This window comes from Canis lupus, chromosome 1, assembly GCF_011100685.1.
Source record: "Canis lupus familiaris isolate Mischka breed German Shepherd chromosome 1, alternate assembly UU_Cfam_GSD_1.0, whole genome shotgun sequence".
Taxonomy (NCBI): domain Eukaryota; kingdom Metazoa; phylum Chordata; class Mammalia; order Carnivora; family Canidae; genus Canis; species Canis lupus.
In genome coordinates this window covers 34,390,881-34,413,656 of record NC_049222.1, presented here as the reverse complement: position 1 = coordinate 34,413,656, position 22,776 = coordinate 34,390,881, and positions in this window count along the sequence as shown.

Sequence of the window (22,776 nt, the reverse complement as noted above, 5' to 3'; positions counted from 1 at the left end):
TTAAACAACAACAAAAAAAGCGAATGCAAGAGCTAGGCCAGGAGTTCCCAGATAGGCAACAGGAAATACCATAAGAGCTGGCCACACCTTTTTCTTCCTTTATGCATGCATGGTAATTATCAGGTTTGTATCTCTGAGTGACTAATGAACTTAGTTATTAGTGAATGGTATATCCTTCACTCTGGGTTCTGGGAAGGTGTAAGTAAAGGAATGGGCTTTAGGTTATGGTAACATTTTGGTGCTGTCCTAGTAGGAAATAGAGAGTTCATTGAAAGAGGCTACTGAATTGAGCTTGTTTATAAGGAAATTAGTGGGATTAAGGAAAAACAGTTATAAAGTTCCCAGGCATGATATTACCACGCTAGGTCTAACAGACAGAGACTAAAAAGTTAATGGAACCCAAAGAAAGTGCAGTGGTTGGTTAGTTGTAAATAAGCTCTGTCAGACAGAAGCTCTAGCCTTCAGTGAACAAACAAGAAAGAAAAGAAAAAACTCAAGCAACCTTAGTCATGACCCAGCAGGGCTAGGTTCAGGGAAACATACCCACCCTCCTTCCTCACTCAGATCTCCAGCCAGTGCAACAGTGCATAACACACTGGGAAGCCAGAGGACAAGAGAGCCTTTGACACAGACACGGAGGTGGTTCTCCCAAGGCATCAGGAGCAGGGAAGGGGAGTGCACCTAAGGTGTAAACAAACAGTGCCCAATGCAGAGGATGACAGTGAGTGAGGTTAAGGCTAATCCATTTTTTTTGTGGACCAATGCCGGTATATCTGACTCTCAAGTATTTGATAATTATTCTCTAAATGAATGGCTCTTGGCAGCAGAGATCTGCTGTTAATAACACCCTCAGAATCAAAGAGTAAACATCAGTGTCTGAATCTGGAGTCTGGGGTGAGACCCTTCGAATCATGACTTATCCGTTAACAACCCTGGGTGAAAGTGGATGGGGAACTCAGAAGGGAATCCAGCAAGAGCTCAATGGCTTTTACTTTCCTAGAGAAACAACCGCAAGAGTGAAGTAGATGAAATCAGCAAAGGAGAGGTGACTTCATGGTCAAGTTTCTTCTAGGGTATTGGAAACAGGAGCCAGTGCAAAAGTTTTTTGCAAATGAGTTGGTGATGTTTCTTTGAAAGCCAATTAAAGGAACCTCAGATTGAAAATGATTGTGAACAATATTTTTCTCATTTTAAATCGGGAGATTGAGGTTCATTTGTGAGAAATCAATGTAACCACATTTATCCTTCGGTTAGTACTGAAAAAAATATAGTTATAGTGCAAAATGATTTTAGTCTTTTGAAGCTGTGGGTAATATGAATGCTAACTGAATAGAAATTTCAGATTAAAGTGTACAAGATGGCAATTCAATAATGGTGTGGAATGTTTGAGGGGGGTGCGTTTAATCTCAAGACACATGGGTAACTATGCAAAAAAAAATGTATTGCAGTAAATGATGTAACCCCAAAATTTTCACAGGATGGGCTCAATCACATTTTCACAAACCCAGCACATTTCAGCATCAGTTAAATATATGCTGTGAATGCAGAGGAATAAGGCCGGTATTGATGACAGCAAGCCTTGCAAAAACCAGACCCGGCACAGTATTCCCCTTCTGTTTTCCCCCTTTCAAGAAAGGGCTTCAAGCATTCATTTGAAATTTGTCTCTTAATCTGTTTTCCATTGATGGCAGCAACTGAAAAAGTTTTCAGCCGGAAAAAGTCAAGTTAAGTCAAACCAGTTTTGCGTGCAGCAAGCATGCAAATTGGCTATTTTTTTTAAAAATCAGAACTTAACCATATGCTTTGAATTCAGAAGTGGGATTATATACTAAAAGGCTGCATTATCCTTAAATCACCTTGTGTGTGTGTGTGCATGTGTCTGCACGTGCACGAATGCATGTATATGCCTGTATGTGGGTGTGTGTGCATGCCTGTGAGCAACAGAAAAGTATAGGCCTGCTCTCTCTGCACCCTGCTTTGCAGATGATCCTGAAACTGAGACAGTGGGATGGGGGACACTTACCAGAGATACTACCACAGTCCCCCACAGTGATTGTCTCTTAAGGATGCTGGAGAGACAGACTCACTCTAAATATACTCTGAGAGAAAATGTAGAGCCTCAGGAAGCACAGGAAGATTTCAGTAAAGTGCTTTTAATAAATAGCACTTGAACAGATATGTTCTTTTAAAATAAAAACATGCCATTAAATAGCATACCTTGAAGTTTAAGAGATTCACCACTGATGAATGGGTTGTGTCAGAAAAATATTCTACACACTAGAAATATGTACAACAAAAGGAATGAAGAGAGATCCTACCCTGATGCCTCTCCAGCAAGTTATATCTTTGGCTGAAATCAACAGCACCTCTAGAAGTGACTGCTTCATAGTCTCCTTCCCAGGCAGATGTACCCACGATGCCAAAGTTTCAGGGTTTTGAAAATGTTCTTCTGAGCACTGTGCATATATGTACAGTGCCCAGGGGGCACAGGCCCTGATGTTCTCACTGGGGTTGGAGCTCAGAGGTGTAGGACCATCCTATATGCCTCAATGAGCTCTGGCTCTAGCAAGAGGGGGACATGTTGCAGCCCTTCCCCATGTCCCAGACAATGTGCTTTTCTCAAACGTCAGAAGTAAGGCATAGAGAAGATATCCAATGGAGATGTTGAAGGGGCAAGTCAATTGGGATATTTTATCTTGTAACCAAGACTGGGTGAGAAGTGGAGTGTCATAAGACCGCCCCCCCAGCCCAATTTGACCATTTTTTTAGGGAGGCCACCTACCTCTCAATGTTGCAGCCTCTGGGAACCATCATATATTATTTTTTAAAATGCAGGTGTATCCCTTTACTCACTTTCCTACACATGTTATGGGTAAGTGAATTATCATATAAGCTTTCCCAGACCTACTGGTGAACACTGAGGCAGAAACGTGCTCTAAGGTCTTTGTATCTCAGCAGTGTTTCCAATTATCCAACAACATTTCACAGATGTTGCATCAATGTTAGGAAACTGGGTACTGCTCTGGGACCTCCCATTCTCACTCACCTTAAGCAATTGGTCAGGATAAGTGTGACAGCAGTCTGTGACCACCTGGGATTTTGACCCTCCTTGAGCAGAGAAGATCACTAGCTGTAACTCTCAGGTCAGGCTTGAGGTGGGGAAAAAAGGAAACTCAAGTGTGCATCCTCTTCCTCACACCTGCCCCAAGATGTCTGGTCATGGGTTCTCTGGACTTTTATACAAGTGATAATGGAGAAGGATGGGAATAGTGAAAAAAAGAGGGTGGAAACATAGCTACAGACAGAGGGTCACAACCCTTACCAAACTGCTGGTCAACATAGAAGTGTTCATCTGGCTGCCATGGGCAAAAAAAAAGTGTTCATCTGGCTGCCAGGGGCATGACTGTCCATGATGTTACAGACTCTACATATAAATTTTCTGTACACAAGTCCTCCAAAATCTGGGAAAACTTCCTCTTGGGTCATAGATTAATCCAGTTACATTTCTAGAATACTTTTTCACTAGAATATCATATTTTATCCAGCAATAATAATTTTTAAAAATTTTAAAAATTAAGCAAAGATTTTGACAAGATTTCCAAAAGCATTGGAATATAACTATACTGTAACCCCTGAGGAGTTACCTATGGTTGCTCTATGGTTGGTTTTAGGCAGATATTTTTATTTAATTTTTAATGAAATCAAGCAGCATAGATGGACTCTCTCTCTGTGACTTCCCATAACACCTTAAAGTCTTCTATCACATATCACATTTTATGTAGTCATTGCTCAATTTTTCAGCTCACAGCATGCATTAAAAAATAAAATATTTGCATTAATCATTGGGCTAATTAGATAACATTGCCCACAGCCAGAGGCAATTGGTCTGGGGATCTAAGCATCCATTGCCCAACTAGTCTCCCTGGTTTATTTATTTATTTATTTATTTATTTATTTATTTATTTAATTATTATTTTTTTTTTAGTCTCTCTGGTTCTAAGTTTATCAAATTGAACTCTTTGTGGGCTTTAAGAACATCTCCACTGCCTGAAGAGCAATGGAGAGGCTGGCCATTTTGGTCTTTTTCAGGATTTAGTGTCCCTCTTATATAAGTATAGTGTGAAACACTGACAGGTGAACAATACTCTCCAAACAGATTAAAAATGTCATTGTGAAGAGACCTGAACTGACTTGATGACACACTGATCCCATCCTAGGCAAGGTTCATTTACACTGTAATTGCTTATCTGCCACATCTGATTTATCTTTTTCCTGGCTATTATGTGCATGCTGCCTCAGGAAGTGAACTATCACTACTGTTCCTCTAGCATCAGAGTCTCCTTATATTTTGATGTTTCAAGAGACAATGAAAACATGGAACACTTTCTCTTACGTACATTCCAATCACCCTTGATTCTAAAGGCCTAGTGTGACTCCTTGATATTCTATCTCAATTGTAAGAGCACGATTATAGAAATATTAATAAAGTGCAATGGATTCTAGGCATCCAATAATATCGAACTTGAATATGAAAATCCCAGACTTTGATTCTGTATCAGTGAGGATAACCTATAACACTAAAGTTCATTTATAATTAGATTACATGTCCATCATGATCTGCAAGAGGGTTCTCCACATCATTGACACTCAGGAAGCCAGAATGTAGGAGGCTCCATCTCAAAACATGCTTCATCAATGCAGAGGTGGAGAAGAGAGGGCATGGCAAACCACAAGCTGCTACTTACAGCTGCTGACCAAATATAACCCATTATTTCTTCAGTTCAGTATTCATTGGCTAACTAAGTCACATGGCTATTTCTGAGTTCTTTGCAGGCAGGGAAACCAAGTATCTGTAATGATATAGTGTACCATGTGGCTTCATGAGCAGAAATAAGGCATTCATTTGTTCAACAAACACCTTTGAGTACCTATTATGGGTCAGAACAGGTTGAGGCTCTTGCAATATGTCAAACACAAAAACATATAAAGATCCCTGTCCTCATGGAGTTTCTACTTTAGTGGGAAGACAAAGTCAATACACAATAAGTGTAATGTAAAGTAAGGTACTTATTTTGTTAGAAGTTGATAATTGCTACGGAGAAAGAAATTTTAGAACAAGGTTGGGGAGCAGATGGCAGCGTGTGATTGGAAGTGCCAGAGAAAAAGGAATGGCGATGTTACTTTCTTTTTAATTAATTTATTTTAAAAAAGATTTTATTTATTTATTTGACAGAGAAAGAGAGAGCAAAAATGGGAAGAGGGGCAGAGGGAGAGGGAGAAGCAGACTCCCCCATGAGCAGAGAACCTGAATTTGGACTCTATCCCAGGATTCTGGGATCATAACCTGAGCCAAAGGCAGACACTTAAGGAACTGAGCCACCCAGACACCCCAAAATGATAATTTTAAATAAAATTGTCAGGGAAGGACCCACTAAATAAGTAAAATCTAAGCAAAAACTTGAAGTAGGTCAGGGAGTTACCTCCATGTACATCTGATCCTATACGACTCCCTTGGCTTTTATTTTCAGTAGTTAGGAAACCTTTGATGGCTTTTGAACAGAGAAATAGCATGACTAATATGACTTCTGTTATAAAAGAAACTTTTCTACTGAACATAGACTGTAGGGTTCAGGATAAAAGCAAGGGAACACGTTACAAAATTACCTCAGGAATCCAGGTGAGATATGATGGCAGCTCAGACCAGAGTGGCAGCGTTAGAGATGATATGGTGAGAAGTAGTCAGAATCTGGGTACTTCCTGAAAGTGGCAAAAACAGATTTTGGGAAGGGCTGAATGTGGTATAGGGGAGAAAGTTTTTGTCCTAAAGAGCTAGATGGCTAATGTAGGAGCACTGACAATACTGACTCCATTTTGGCCCTCCATCTTGTCCATGTTTGCTCAATGATCTTTCTTGGGACTATATGTCCTGGGCTCCTGGGAAATTAATATACATACCTTAAAAATTCCTGCCGAGACCAGGAAGGAGGGAGGCTTGCTTTGGCCTCCTATGATTCGTTAGAGACAACCTGGTCTTTTCCCTTCCTGATGCAGAGGTGATGCTTTGAGTTCTAATTGAAGGTTAGCTGTCAATTAAGTGCACACAAGCTGACCTTTGAGGTGTGTGTACACCTTGTAATCTCACTACAATGCCTTTCTGCAGGTCCCCTCACTCTATAAAGTTTGTGGACTAAGGTCTGGATTTTTCAGGGAGTAACTATGCAGCTGCCATGTCCTCTGCTTGATCCTGCCTGTCAGTAAATTACCTCAGATAAAACTGTGTCAACTATATGGAGTGGCCTGCCTCATTTTCTGGTCTCAAAGTGCCTTCTCAATTTGGGGGATATTTTGCTTTTTAACGATAGAAATGGAGCAGAACTAAAGTGGGGTGGAATCTGGGGGAAGATAATTCGGTTTTACACGTGCTACATTTGACACATTTCTTAGATGTCATGTGGAGGTATTGATTAAGGAGTTGAATATATGAATATGAAATTGACCAGACAGATTGAAGTTGAAGATAGAAACTTAGGAGTCTTCTAAGTGTGGATGGTGTTTAAAGTCATGATATTGAATCAGATTAATATGAGCGTAGATATTGGAAGGGTAGGAAATTTAGGCCTGAATTTTGGAAGACTCCAAAACTAAAGAATATTATTGAGTTTTCCAGGCCTGGTGTAAATTGACCACAGTGTTTATTTAATTCTTGTTTGTTTTTCTTCTTTGCTTCTTTAGGTTATCCTACACTTGTATTCCACATGAAAATGCATTTTCAATTCAATGGACTTTTTGAATGAAAAGTATTTATTCCCTGCTATCATGTAGGAATTAGGCTCCAAATCAATTCATTTTAAAATGAAATCTGAAAAAAATAAAATAAAATGAAATCTGAAATGAGATCTATGACTAGGTGCTGAATATAAAAAAAAGTGAACAAAAGAATCCTTAACCATAGTCTTCTGTGTAAAGGATATATTTCTACTTGTGGTAGATGAATGGAAAGGGAACCTGCTCCTTCTCCTCTGTTCCCAACCTTGGTCTTTGAGACCACCATCTACTCACAGGTGAAGAGAAAATCAGGGTGTTCTCTGTTATACCTGGCTGTCCCTTAATCCCAACATCAGTTGTAGCCAAGTTCTGTTGAATTTACCTTCAAAACAGCTCTTAAGTCCTTGCATTTCTTCCATTTTCAGCGGGTCAGTAGGGCTGTTTTTCAAAGAAGAAGAGGAGGAAGAAGAAAGAGAAGGGCAGCAAGAAGAGGGAGGGAGAAAAGGAGAGCGAAATGGGAGAGAAGAAAGAAAGATGCTTGAAATTCATCAGTGGCTTCCTACTGGCCTTGGGATAGACTCCAGTCTTTTATTACCTGTTCTTGCTGCCTCTCCAGTTGTCTCCTCCTTCTGGTCTTACTCCTAAGTATCCTTCAGATCTCAGCTTCAATATCAAGTCTCTAACACCATCACTCCATTCCTCCTAGACTGGAATGAATGCCCCAATATTTGTTTCTATAATCCCCTTTATTCTTTTGCCATGTGCATGATATGTTGTTATATTTGGACTCAGACAGGTTGTGTTGCTCATCCACATATGCCCAGAACCCAGGATTTTATGAGACATTCAACTAAAAGTTTTTAAGAACGTGAGTAATAAATGACAAAAAGGACACTCAAGTTTTAGTCTCTCTACATAGAGTGTTTGGTTTTTAACAGGGATAAAGCCTTTGATATCAATCAGAGCTAAAGCTGTAATTGATACTGGGACTGGGAAAGAAGGCTGAATATGCCAGGGGAAGCATCATGGAGAAAAACCTGAGCTCCTTAAAATATTTGGAAATGGAAAGGAAATGGCAATTCCCTGTATCCTGCTCTCTTTTAATGTGAGCTGCAGAGAGAGGATGAGAGGTGTGTCTAGCATGAGTGGAAGTCCTGCATGTTTCTTGGATCCCCCTCTTCCTTCTCCTTCTCCTCTCTGCTTTAACATTTTACAAAGGAGGAAGCATTCTTTATTTCCTGAATTCATGTAAATTTATTTGGAATTACCTCATTCTGAAAGCTGTTTCTCTATCTGCCTGTTTTTAATTTGCTGCAAATTTCAGAAAAGAAGATGATTTATGGATGTGTCAAATAATTCATGTTTGAAGTAACTCAAATATCAGCATTATTTGTCTTGCTGAGTATTTCAAGTATGAAAAAAAAATATTTGTCTTTAGAGTCTTCAGATCCTTAAACAATGTGGGAATGTGCAAAACCTACCATCGTACTTAAGTGTTTTCGTGAAATGAGCAACCAATGTTTCAACTGTTCTTTCTCTTCTTTCCCTTCCTCTCTTTCTCCCTTTCTCCTCTTCAAATGAGAATATATTCAAAATCATGGACAAACAAATGGCTTAGCTAGTTAGTCAAAACAGATGGAAAGATCAGATTAACAGAGTCTGGATCAGAGAGCTATGTATGGACTTAATGGTAGTGAGAAGGAAGTGCAAAGGTCTTTGTATTCCCTGATAATGGTCACTTGAGAGCACCCACTACAAAAAAAAAAAAAAAATCTACCAGTAAACCAACAAGTAGGCAGGACAGAATTAATTGAATAGTTGATAACAGCCAGCCTCTATCATCAGATGTCAATACTCAACAGTATGTGAATGGAATAGTTCTGGTGGCAGGAATGGAGGCTATGCATGGGCCCAACAACATGAACTATCACTCCCCAGTGCTAACCTAGCCACTGGTATCGACAGATATCCAACCTACAAGCAACAGGAAACAGAAAACAATGATTTCCCCCTTCCTGTCCTTCCCCCACACACTCTTCCCTGGTATGGAATTTTATTTTGAAACCAATCAGCCACTCGGCAGAAAGTTGGCTATGTTGGATATCATCTATGCTAAAAAGAGCAGTGATTCATTTTTATGAGAATTGATTCATATTTCCCATTTCAGTTTACTTTTCCTACCTGTACAGCCTCAGCTGACACCACTATTTTAAAGTTGAGAGAATGTGATCCATTAACATGACATCTCACATAACATTCCATCAAAACAAATGAGTCACTTCACAAGAAAGAAGTTGTAAGAGTGGTCAAGTAACCATGGGCTCCATGGGTCTTATCACATACTTCACCATTGAGAAGTTGCCAAATAGAATGATGGAAAGGTTTGTTGAAGGCATTGCTGATGTGTCAGCCTGGGGACATTATCTTGCAAGGGTGGAACACCGTCCTCCCAGATATAATACATACACTAAATAAACAGATATATATGATGCTGTGTCTCCAACAGGTAAAATATCCCTGGGAATCAAGGGATGGGAACAGTAATAACCTTACTTCCCATCAGTATGATCAACGCTGTTGGGGAATTTGTGCCTAAGCTCTGTGGGTTTAGAGGTCCTGGTACCCAAAGAGACATATTTCCAACAGGGAATACAACAAGGATCCAACTGAATATTAAACAAAACCTGTCTTCTGGAAACATTAGGTTTCTTACACCAAGATACCTGCATGTAAGAGAAATCTCTACCTAAACAGGAGATGGAACTGATCTTCAGAAGATGGGACTGTTTATACACAAGGCATACAAGGAAATGAAGCAAATTAGCTGGGTGTCCCTTAGAATCCTCTTTCCCAATTTTGATGATAAATGGACAACTGCCACAGCCATAAAATGATAAAGGCATGGTGATGAAGGGCTTGGAGTCCTCAGGAATGAAAATCGGGGTCACCTCACCTGCCAACTAGAGCAGCCAAAGTGCTAACCAAGATAAAGGGGAATCTAAAATGTAAAATAAAGGAGGAAGATAAGTCACAGTGTAATCTTGAGACCAGATGAAACAAAGGTTTATTACCCACTAGCTTTCTTTTTATAAGTCTCACCCAGGAAAAGAGGTCAGCTGGTATCCTGGAGGAGCTTTAACATAACATATAAAAAGAGGTTGATTCAAGAAAAACAAAAAGTGGATTGCCATGGACGCTGCACTGTCTTGCTCAAATTTCTTGTCAGGTCTGCAGGACCTATTTCCCATAGGCTGAAGACAGTCACATCACCCAGCTTCATGCTCCTACGTTAGGGCTGTCCACATCCAGTAACTTGTCAGCATAGGGGCTGATCTCTGCCTCAACAAGGCAGCTCTGAAGGCAGAGCTGCCTCTCCATCCCAGCTTCAGAGCTCCCAGTTGCTTTGGGTTGGCCCAACCTCTTCCTCTGTCCTTTCTTGTTTCCTGTCCTTTCTTCCTACAGATTTTGATTCTAATAGCACTCCCTAACAAACTTCATGCCCACATATCTCCGTTGGAGTCTGCTTCCCAGGGGCCTTCCCCAGACAGATCAATTTACAAAGATAAAGGAAAGGTTTAGAGAAGCAAAAGGATTGCTGCTACCACTTCCATGCCTGAGGGACAAGAAAAGGAGCTTGTAATAAGAGCTAGATAGGAAAAAGCAACCTGACAGTTTATAATGATTCTAGCAGAAGCATAAGGCCAAGCGCTGTCAACCTCCACCTCTTATCCCTCCCACTCTTTGAACTTCTGCTGGTTCCTCCCATTGGTAGAACCAAAATGGAAGCTGAAGGTCAAGGGATTCCTTTGTTTATTCCATACAATTCAGCCTCCTACCGTAGCACACAATGTGGAAAAGGTTAAAGAGGGGCAAATGAAAGTTATACCATAGCCCACTTGGCTCTGCTGAAAATTTCTTTTTTTCCCCTTTTTCCAGGAAGCAAATTAAATAATACTTCTTTCTTAGAGATGGGGTGTGACTTCTAATTTGAGCTATTAGCGTCAATTAATCAATACCTTAACAAAATGACATCAAAGGAAATATTTATTTGAATATGAAGGGCAAAGACTTAGATTATAGCCAAGTCAGGGCAAAGACTTAAATTATAGCAAAGTCACCTCTTTATTTTTTAATTTAAATTCAATTAGCCAACATATATAGTACATCATTAGTTTGAGATGCAGTTTTCAACAATTCATCAGTTGTGTATAACACCCAGTGCAAAGCCAGCTCTTTACATGATATTTTATGCAAGTGCATTTATAGGAAACAACATTATCAAAAACTGCTACAAAAACTGGAAAAATGATGCTCTTGTTAAATTCTTGTAAGGGAGCTGATATCAGCCCCCACCTCATTTCTAGGCTTTTACCAGCTCAGATTCCAAATGCCCTTCCATGGCTCTTCTCTTCTGCAGGCTTAGTCTTTCTCCAGACAAGGACCAATCCATATGCAGGACATTTAAATATCCCAGGCTTCATATTTTGTAAGTTTGGGGATTTAGTTAATTCCTAAATCCAAAACGTTTAGATAGCATGTTTATCAGATAGTAAGCAGAGTCAGAATTTGAACTCACATCTGTCCTATTCTTAGCCAATAATCTTTCCACCAACCACACATCATTAATTATTCAATGTTGTACCATTGGTTAATATGTATACCAAGGGACGTCATTGCTTCATGCAATGGTGTCTGTAGAGCTCAAATGGGAACTGTGGGCTCTAGATTCTGGTTTCCTATGGAGTAGCTGCAATGTTATTAGAATATAATCATTTCTCCTTAGTATAGAAAACAATTGTAGATTTCTCAGTAGGGAAGAGCTTTTGCAACATGAAATTTTATTTTAGCCACAGAAGTAAAGAAAATCTTTTGTTTTTGTTGATATGTCAGCATCAGAATATATATGAGCTGTATGTTTTTTATTTTTTATTTTATTTATTTATTTATTTATTTATTTATTTATTTTGTGAGCAGCAGAAAACACTTTATTCCCAGGTTCTGAGCAGCCCTGTGGCCTCCAGCCAAGAGCCCCCAGACTGGTCCAGGCCACCCCTCATGGCCCAGCCCTGGGAGGCAGGGGCTGGCATCTGGGTTTGTTCCAGGGGGGCCCCGTGGAGACACAAACATGCGAGAGATGGAGGGAGTTACTCTTTCTGGAATATCAAGCACTTGTTGGCCGGCATGTCCACCATCCTCTCCAGCAGCAGGCCACTGGCTTGGCCCCCGTCCTCCAGGAGGGCCGTGTTCCGCAGCCCCCACTCAGGGTTCCTGCATCTAAGAGTTAGATCAAAATCCACGTTACTCTGCAGAGTATATATAATAAATATATGAGCTTTATATAATAAAGATGAGCGAAAGTGGCTGTAAAAGCCAGGTTGCCATCAGAGCATTCTATCCAATCTTCTAAGAGAATGGCCTTTCTGGTTGGAAATCTGAAAATGATCAGAAATTTTGCAACTCTTTTATCAGGTCAGAGTTATAAGTTAAAATTCAGAGACTTTGTAGATGAGAATGTGTGTCCTAAAATTTTTTAAATTGGGCAGCCTGTGTGGCTCAGTGGTTTAGTGCCGCCTTCAGCCCAAGGCCTGATCCTGGAGACCCGGGATCTAGTCCCACATCGCGCTCCCTGAATGGAGCCTGCTTCTCCCTCTGCCTGTGTCTCTGCCTCTCTCTGTGCATCTCTCTGTGTCTCTCATGGATAAATAAATAAAAACTTAAAAAAAAAACTTTAAAAAATAAAATTTTTAAAATTTATTTGACAACTTTAAAAAAATCACACTCTAATGAATCGGGCTGTATATTTCACCGTAGTTCTCATCACTTCACATAGTTCACACTCAGTTATGATCTGGACACGTCTCAGTTTATGACTCCTGGGTCTTCAGGAATTTTTTATGATGTTCTGAGTTTCATGATTTGATGGCTTTAGAGCTTAATGTCCAAATGATCCAAATGAAAAATCCCTCTTATTTCTTTTCCTTTTCAAAAAAACAAGGAGGACATTCAAGGCTTCAGTCTATATTATATTTTTACCATATACAAACAGGTTAATGATATCGTAGCCTAAAGAGATATTGGGGAGAAGAAAAATAGTTCTGAGATTTAACCAGAGTGCAATTTTTTTCTTGTAAATGTCTTTTAATATTTATCATCAGAGAACACCTACTTCTCTGCCTGGGTGATGCTATACAACATTCAAACTGAAGGATGTAGATGTGAGGATATTTAATTCATTCCTCTCATTTCCCAGTCTTTGGGTCTTTGGTGCTGCCACTGAGCTGTGATGCAAACAAACACCAACTTTGAAGATTCCAAAGGCTTTTTTCCTCCCCCCATCAAAAACATCCTTTTTCCTTTTGCACATCTAAAAAGTAAACCTGCAGCTAGCTCTTCAAACTTCCTTTAGTAGGAGTCCTGTTTCTTTACTAAAAATGTGGCTTGCCTTAACTAAGCCCCAGAGCTTGCCAGCTATCTTCCCTTGTTGGATTCGAGGTAGGATACAGGGAGATGAAGCACACTGATGATTGATGAGATCTTATGGGGATGGCAGAAAATATTTCCAATTTTAATTTATTAGGCTCATATTGACAAAGAAATCATAAGCTTTTAAAAGCTTACTTCATTCACATATTTTTTGGCCAACGAAAAGTTGCACTGTTGCCAAGTAAAAATGCTTCCTTTATTTCTCTCACTTCTGCTGACATATAATTTTTTTGGAAAGACTTAATTAGAATCAGAAAGCAGCTGATCTAGCCAGAACTGTTGATGGAGACAAGGTGTTTGGTAGCTGGGTCCTGCTTTTTTAAAAATGTATTTCCTGGTTTTGCTATAGACAAGAGCACGGTCCGTTGCCACCAAGAGAGCTCCTCTCACACTGGAGCACTTTAACTTGGAGAAAAAGGAAAATGAGGACTGCATGTACTATTTCCACCAATATGGATGCTGCTGACCTTGAAGGTTTCAAAAGAATAAATGTTGTTTTATGATTCTTAGAATTTCTGCTACAGTGAAAAAATTTTTGAGTTCCTGATGAATTCTTTAGAAAAATGATTTTTGCAATCCATTCAGTTCCATATTTTTAGCCAGAAGTGAAAGAGTTAAGAATGCTGAAAAAATAAATACCTTCTATAATCAGGAGTTTGGGGGGGAGAAGTGGGTGTATCCATTTGGTGCTTGCCAACTCTTGCTTTCTGTTTACTTCCCTCTTGTGTAATCGTTCTTCATGATGCTCTTGTTGATGTTAACATTTAATGAGGGCCAAAAATATGCTAAGCCCTCTGTGGTTATATAGAATGAGCAAAGCCCTTTCTTTGAGATCTCGCAAGGCACAACGAGGGTAGAAAAATAATAGATTAAAACGGGAGACATAACTATAGAATTATACAATGAATTCCATCAGCTGTTCTCAAAAAAAAAAAAAAACAAAACAAAATACCAGTCCTTCCCAAATAAAAACCAAAATGCAACCCCTCAAAGGGGCACATATATACTAAGATATGAGGGAAAATATGTTTTGAGTGATTATATGCTCATGAACTTATCCCTTTATCCCCACATTCAAAAAATGTTTATTGCATTATTGCAGACTCCTGGAATCAGCTCTGTACAGGATAAAAATGTGTTTCCATTATATTCCTGACCTGAAGGAATTTTTTTTTTCTGAAGGAATTTCTGATCTGTTAAAAAAGATAAAGAAAATATGCACAAGATCTTTGCTGACAGGACAATATCACATTTAATAATAGGAAGTTGATGACTTTTCCCATGCAAGTGCCATCTATTTCTCTCCACTCCCAAATCTTAGTTCAGACCACATCATGTCCTAACTGATCTCCTGATTTCAGTTTTGTTTCCCTCTTGCCCATTCTTTAATCAGTAGCTGGTGGGCATTTCTCATCTGGAGAAAGCCTGAAGGTTATGCAGGACTTGGACACTAGAAGGGAACTAAGAATATTCTCAGAAGAAATTCATACATGAGACAAGCACATGAAAGGCATAATAGTGCATCTGAAGAAATGATAGACACCTCTGTGCCTGTCTGCCTGTCAGGTTCTGAGAGGGAGGAAGTATTGAGAGATGAGGCAGGAAATGCAGACAGGGTCTTGCAGGTTATCTGAAAGGAGCTTGTACTTTCTTGGATATGAGAATAATTGGAGGCCTGGAAGACTTTGGAGGGGTACATAGCATCCCTTCACACTTCCTACTTTTCTCATCTCTTTGCCTCTTTGTGTCCATAGAGCATTTTACTCTCCCTTAATATTACTCTATTGGGATTTCATTTCTATGTCTATAAATAAGAATCAGATTTCAGGGCTCAGAAATATGGCAGACCAAGTTAACACAGATAGATATGTTTCCTTGTAGGTGCACTTATCTGTACTGAATAGTATATTTAAAACAAAATAATAGTAGTATGAAATTCATTCATAAGGACAAATGAACCCTTCAAGTGCCAGTGAGTGTCTAAGCTGATGCCAGGAGGTATCTAAACCAGATAAAAGCTCCAAAGGCTAAAAACTGGAAGTTTACTATCCTTATAGGAAATCCTAAGCTAGACCACATGATGGCACAAACTAGGTGGCTTAAAATAACAGAAATTTCTTTCTGTCACAGTTGTGGAGGCCAGAAGTCCAAAACCAAAGTACTGACAGTGTTGGCTTCTTATGGAGGCTTTGAGAGAGAATCTGTTTCAGGCCTCTCACCTGGCTTCTGGTGATGGCTGGTGATCTTTGGTGGTCCTTGGTTTGTGAATGCATCATCCCAGTACTGGTCTTCATTGTCACAAGGTCTTCTTTCTTATGTCTCTCTCTAGGTCTCTGTATCAAAATCTCTTTCTGTTTTCTCTTAAAAAGATCCTAGTCTTTGGATTTAGGGTCCACCCTAATCCAATACACCACATCTTAGTTTTATTATGTCTACCAAGATCCTATTTCCAAATAAGACACATTCATAGATATAAGGGGTTATGATTTAAACATATCATTGGAGGGAGGGAGCACTTCAGCCTAATAACAAGAACATCAGTATAAAATTTGGTCCAGAGTAGTAAAATATTTATAGTGCCACATCAACGCAAATATAAAATATCTCACTAGAACAATCTCCTCCAATCAAGGCACGTGGAACTCCAACAAAAAATATACATACAAACACACATCTGAAGATTAGCTTATAGTAAAAAAATTAAGAGCACACAGGAAATGATCTAACACAAGGAAGAAATAGGAAGCACAACAATAAAGGACATGATTTGGAAATAACAAAAAACATCCCAAGGGTTCGAAGTTATGAAAACCATACACCATAAAATAGTATTAAAGTATTTAAGACATAAAAAAAGAAATGGGAAATAAAATGAAAGATAGGACAAAGGATTATGTGGACTCAGAAAATAGGTACTCTAAAAATAAAAATAATAGTTTTTAAGCTAATAAACTTAATAAATTGATTAGACAATAGATTAAACATAGCCAAAGAGGGGGGAAATCAGTTCAGTGGAAGATGAATCTGGTGCAAGTGCTCAGAAAGAAGCACAAACAGATCAAAGCAGAAAAATAAAATGTGAAATATTGAGAAAGGATGATGAAGGATTGAAGAAGAAAATACAAAATATATTCAAATAATTCTAGAGAAGAAAGGGAATTAATGTATGCGAGGCAATGTTTTAAAAGATAATGGCTGATAATTTCCTAGAATTAAGAAAAGTTATGACCCTCAGATTCATCCCTGAGCATCACAGATGCTCAATAGACTTTGGAATATTAAAGACAAAGAAAAAAATCTTAAACAAGCACACCAACTTGACAAGAAGAACGGATTACCTGTAAAGGAAGAGAAATGGGGCTAGTGACAAAATTTCTTATCAGTAAAAGTAAAGGCCAGAAGACCATAGAATGATACCTTTAAAGTACCAGAGAAAATAACAGTCAATGAGATTCTGTATCAAGTGATCCAAGAAGAAAGGTGTGAGAATGCTAATATGCATCAATAAATTAAACAAACAAACAAACAAATAAATAAATGACAGTGACTCACAAGCGATACAAAAGCCATAAGTAAATGAGAAAGTAAAATGAAGCCCGGTAGGAAAAAAAGAATAGGACCATAGACCATGAAGTAATAGAAATTTTAGAAAGTAAAATGACTAGTAATCTATCTAATGAACATAGATATAAAAACAATGAATGACACATTAGCACACCAAATTTAGTAGTGTATGTAAAAAGTGACTGTGGAGCAAGCAACGAATAGCTGAGGGCAGTGAAACTATTGGACGGATACATGTCATTATATATTTGTCCAAAATGATAAAATACACAACACCAAGAATGAACCCTAATGTAAACTGTGGACTTTGGATGATAATATTGTGTTAGTGTGGGTTCATCAGTTGTAAAAAGTGTACCACTATGACAGGGGATGTTGACAATGTGGCAGGCTATGCATGTGTGAGGGCAGAGGTTTGCGACATCTCTGTACCTCTCTCTCATTTTTGCTATGAACCAAGACTTCTCTAAAAAATTCACGCCTTAAAAGAAATACACATGACAAAGGAGAGTTTATCTCAGAAAGATAAGGATGCATTGATAGTAGCAAATGTAAGAAGATCAGAAATATGTAATAAACACATTTTAAAAGGGAAAAAAGGTGGAAACAAAGTACTTGAATATCTCAGTTGAAGTAGAAAAAGTATCAGATGAAATTCAACATTCAGATGTTATTACACACAGGCACATACACACTTACTCAGCTAACTATGAGTAAGAAGGAAACCTTTAAATAGGTGAATACCTTCCTGACAAACACAGCAAACAACATACTTTAACTGTCAAACATTAAGGGTTTTTCTGCAAAGTCTCAAACACAAGGATGCCAATTTACAAACTTATGAATTTTTAACTTTTTATTTTCAATTAGCTCTAACCTTACAGAAAAGTTGAAAAAAAAAAACAAAATTTTTTTTATATCTCTCATCCAATATCCCCCATAATTAACATTTTATATGACCCATACTATAATTATCAACCAGGAAATTAACATCAGTATAATGCTTATCAACTAAAGACCTTATTCAAACTTCACCATAATATCCTTTTCCTGGTCTAGTTTCCTAAAGAGGTTTCTGTGTTACATTTCCTTGTTTAGACATAATTGTCCCCAGCATTTTGTAATAATTCCCCAGTGATTCCTTGTCTTTCAGGATCTGGACACATGCACAAATATTGATCAGTTATTTTGCTGAATGTGCCTTAGTTTGGATTTGTTTGCTGTTTTGTGTGGATTTTGTTTTGTTTTGTTTGGTTTGGTTTTACAGTTGGGCTAAGATTATGCATTTTTGGTAAGACTAACATAGAAATAAGGTTGTGTTCTTCCTGGTATGTCATACTATGGAGTTCAGTATGTCCATTTGTTTAAGATGTGTTTTTAATATAAGTGATGGTAGCAACAAGACAAATATAAGGCAGAAAACAAAAGTTTAGGAATTGGAATGAATACTGTAAGTTACCTTTTTTTACAGATAATGCTTACCTGTGAGAAAATCCAAGACAGTATACAGACCAAATATTAAAAACAATTATATAATTAAACTTGCTAAATAAAAGATAAAAATAGATTTTTCTTCAACTGCATTAATTGATTTAAAAATGCAATAAAGTAAAATGTCACTTTTCAAAATATAAAAATAACAGTACATGCAAAAACTTTATGCTAAGACTTGAAAGAATAACTAAATGCATAAGGAGATATACTACATTGATGGACTGGAAAAATAGTTGAACTAGGACAATTCTTCCAAAATTGCTCTATAAATTCAGTGTAATTCCAGCTGGCCTTATCATGGTTTTTCATAGAATTAGACAAGCTGATTCTAGAAGATTATAGGAAAATACACCATCAAGATAACACAATTTGATAGATTTTTAAAAGCCTTAGTAAATTAATACTGTGATATTTGTGTGGGGATAAATAAATAGATGAACTGAAAAAAATGAAGCACAAACAAACTCATATATTTTGAGTCCTTTGGATATGACTGAGATGGCATTAAAAATGAATGAGAAAAGGCCGGATTACTCAAAATGTTTTTTTGGTAATTGGTTATTGCCAGTGGTCACTACATCACACTGTAACAAAATATCAATTCCAAATGGATGAAAGGTCTATAGCGAAAAAATTGAAGCTGCAGAAGTTCAGAAAAAGTTGGAGGAGATTATCTTTATGACATCAAGTAGGAATACATTAAAGCCTAATAAATAAATGAGCCATATAGAAAAAAAGTATGTTTGTCTACTCCAAAACTAAAAACTTCCACTTAAAAAATACATGTAAAGACTAAAAGGCCAACTAAACAAAATATTGAAAACTCATATTGTAGACAAAGAATTAGTATTCATATATCACATAGCTTAGATTATAAAATGCACATTTTCCCATATTTTAATATCTCTAAATTTGGATATATCTTGCCACTGGGAAGATAGTTTGACAATATCTTTTTTTTTTAATTTTTATTTATTTATGATAGTCACACAGAGAGAGAGAGACAGAGAGAGGCAGAGACATAGGCAGAGGGAGAAGCAGGCTCCATGCACCGGGAGCCCGACGTGGGATTCCATCCCGGGTCACCAGGATCGCACCCTGGGCCAAAGGCAGGCGCCAAACCGCTGCGCCACCCAGGGATCCCGACAATATCTAATAAAGTTGAGGACACTCATACCCTCTGACCAAGCAGTTCTGCTCCCAGATGTATACCTCAAGCCAGTGTTTTTTAAATCTTAGGTCCTGACTTGTTGCTGGGTCATAGAATCAATGTAGTACATCATTCTCAGAATTTAGAAAGGAATAGAATAGAATAGAATAGAATAGAATAGAATAGAATAGAATAGAATAGAATTACATCAGATTGCACCTCAATTTTGTTTCAGTTAGATGTACACGCATATGTTTATGTGTGCTTGCACTTGGGCTTGTGGATGATGACATAAAATGTAGTCTAACTGTATATCCTTGTCAAAAGAAGGTTGAAAAACACTCCCCTAGCGAAATTCTCACACATATGAACAAGGAGGCATATACAAGAATGTTCACTGCAGCACTATTTTTAATAGCAAAAAGTTTTAAATGTGTATATGTTCATCAAAAATAGAAAAGTTGGATTATGGTAAGCTCATATAACAGAATAACAGTAAAGTAGCAGGATATACTGAACTAACTATGTGTGTCAAATTGGATAAATGTCAAAAGCATTATTTTGAATGGAAGATGTAATGTCCAAGAGAGCTTATAAAGTATGATACCATTTTGATATATTCTTAAAAGTCAAAATCATTCATTTTGTAATGCATGGCCACCAAGGAAGTAGGCCAGTAGTTACCTTGGAGAAAGAATGGAAGAAAGAGGGAAGGAGAGAGGGAGAAAGGAGAATTAAACTTTTGGCAGAGAGCTTTTCGATTCTCTTGGTAACATTTTCTTTTTCACCAATTTAAGTCTTTAGAAGATTTAGCAAAATGCTAATGTTTATATCTACTTAGTACTACATTAATTGCTGAATTTTTTTACTATTTGTATTATTTTACAATAAAATTTAATTTCTTGACAGCAAAACAAAGTATTGCATGAATCATATCTATTCCATATCCTAAGCATCTATGGCATGGTTGGGATATAGTAGATGTTTAATTCATTGGCTACTCAACTGATGGGCTTTAGGATATTGATGCCATTAGAGCGCATGCTAGAACCAGTCTATCTTGTGTGAGTAAACTGGTAGAGTGCTCAGGCTTGTAGGAAAAGGGTGGGCAGGGTTGGCAGGTGACAGCCCTATGACCAATGGCTTTCTTCATTCCTAAGCACTCTGTAGGAAAGCAGGAGGAGAGTTCAGACATTCCAGGAAATGTATTTTTGATGAAGATGAGAGTATGGAGAAAAATATCACCATTGCTCCTTTAAGAGTGCAAAGTCAGAACCAAAAAGGGATATTCTGTTGCTGGGTGCTTTTCATCAGTGTCAGGAATTTCCAGGAGGATATTTTAATCCCAAAAGACTAGGGGGGAGAGGAAAACCTTAGGGCACCAGGGCACAACCCAGTGTGCCTTAGATTGCCATGGAGCTGGAGATTCAGAAAGGGGTGAGTGAGAAGAGAGAGACAAAGAGGGTCTCAGGCTCAGGGGAATGGTTTGCCCTGACCATGTGTGGCTTTGTAAATTCCTCTGCATTTCTCCTAGTGTGAGGAGCCCAGGCAGCTGTACTCAGGATACTTCCCCTTCCAGGCTGCAGCTGTGGTGGATGCTGTTGCTCCCCAGGAGAGGACAAAAATAGGTTTGTGAAGGCACACAACTCCCTGGCTTAGAGAGAAAGAGAGAATTCACAATGAGAGAAACCAATCTTGGTTGTGTGAGATGCTGCCTTAGAGAATATGCAGTTCTAATTCATTCAAGGCTGATTAAAAGTGAAAATCCCCTCAGCAGTTGATCACAGAACTAAGGAATCAATTGGCCCCAAACTCTAATTCAGTGCTTATTACCCCAGGCCATTGTTATTGATTCAAGGAGGTAGAGGGTATAGGGCAGTTTCCTCGGTATAATTTTATAATCTCCTTGAGTTTTCATCTTCAAAGAGAGGACTCTGATTTATTTTGAGAGGGTAGAAGAGGAATTTTCTGTTCTTTTTTCCCTAGAAGTAGCTTTGTGGGATGGGGTTGGAGAGGAGAGCTGTTCTCACTTGGAGAATGAATGCACGCACTAGCAGACCAGAACAAAATGCAGACTGGAAAGATAAAGTCCAGGGCCGGGGCAGGGGTGGGGGGAAGGTTAAAAGGAATAGAGAAACATAACAATGCCTACAAGTTATTTGGGGTTTAATACAGATTAATCAGTTTATAGAATCCTATACACATTGCTTCATTTAACCCTCTAACAATCCTGAGAGATAAGCAGAATAGAATTTTTACAGATGAATACAGGGAGGTATAGAAAATTAAATAACTTGCCTGGGAGAGTCATTAGGTCTGCCCACCACTCCTTCTAAGTGCATAGTAGGATAGTATGCTTCTGCTTCTTGAAGGTAGGTGTCACCATTTGACCTGCTTTGTCTAATAAAATATGAGTGGAAGTGACATATGTCACTACTGCATAGTTTTAGGAAACAGCGTTTTCTATGTCCTTGTTCCCTTCCCCTTGCCATGACAAACCAGAGACGCTTCAGATGGAGAGCTGCCATCAGCTTGGGTCCTAGAATGAAGAAACATGACCCAGTTCTATACTGATCGGAAAGCACAGCCTAGAATCTACTGCTTCGGCCCTTCCCACAATTAGCTAATTCAGCAAATTCCATATCTTCTTGTTTAAAATACCTGCCATGTTTTCTGTTACCTTGACTGATACACTCAAGTAAGGACTCCTGTAGAATCTGACACACTGAATCACTCCCTCCTTGACCTTCTCTCTTTGGCTTTGATGGCACTGTTTTTTTTTTTTCTGAGTTTTCTTACTCCTTCGCAGTACCCATCATAGGTTTAGTACCCTCTGCCCATCCCTAAAATGTTGCTATGTTTCAGATTTGATTCTTGGCAGCCTTCTTTTATTGCACATTTTGCCCATAAAGTTCTATCCACACATGTTCATTTATACTGTATTCTATATGGATGCCTGCCGATATGGCTATTTTCAGACCAACCTTCCAAGATGAGATTTGTGTTTGCAGTTACCAACCAGAAATCTCCATCCAAGCACTACTCAAGCACCTCAAACTCAAAATGGAGCTATCCTCACCACCACCAAACCTGCTCCTCCTTTGGGGTTTCACATCTCAGTTAATGGCATCACTATTCACTTCATGGCCTCTACTAAAAACCAGGCTTCTTCAACTCCTTTTCACTAACCTTCATACTTTACCTCCCATCTGTCAACTCTATTTCTTAAGTAAATTTATCCTGTCGTCTTATCAGTTACTTTTTAGTTCAGAAAATATTTATTAAACACACAAATATGTCAGGAACATCATGCCAGGCAA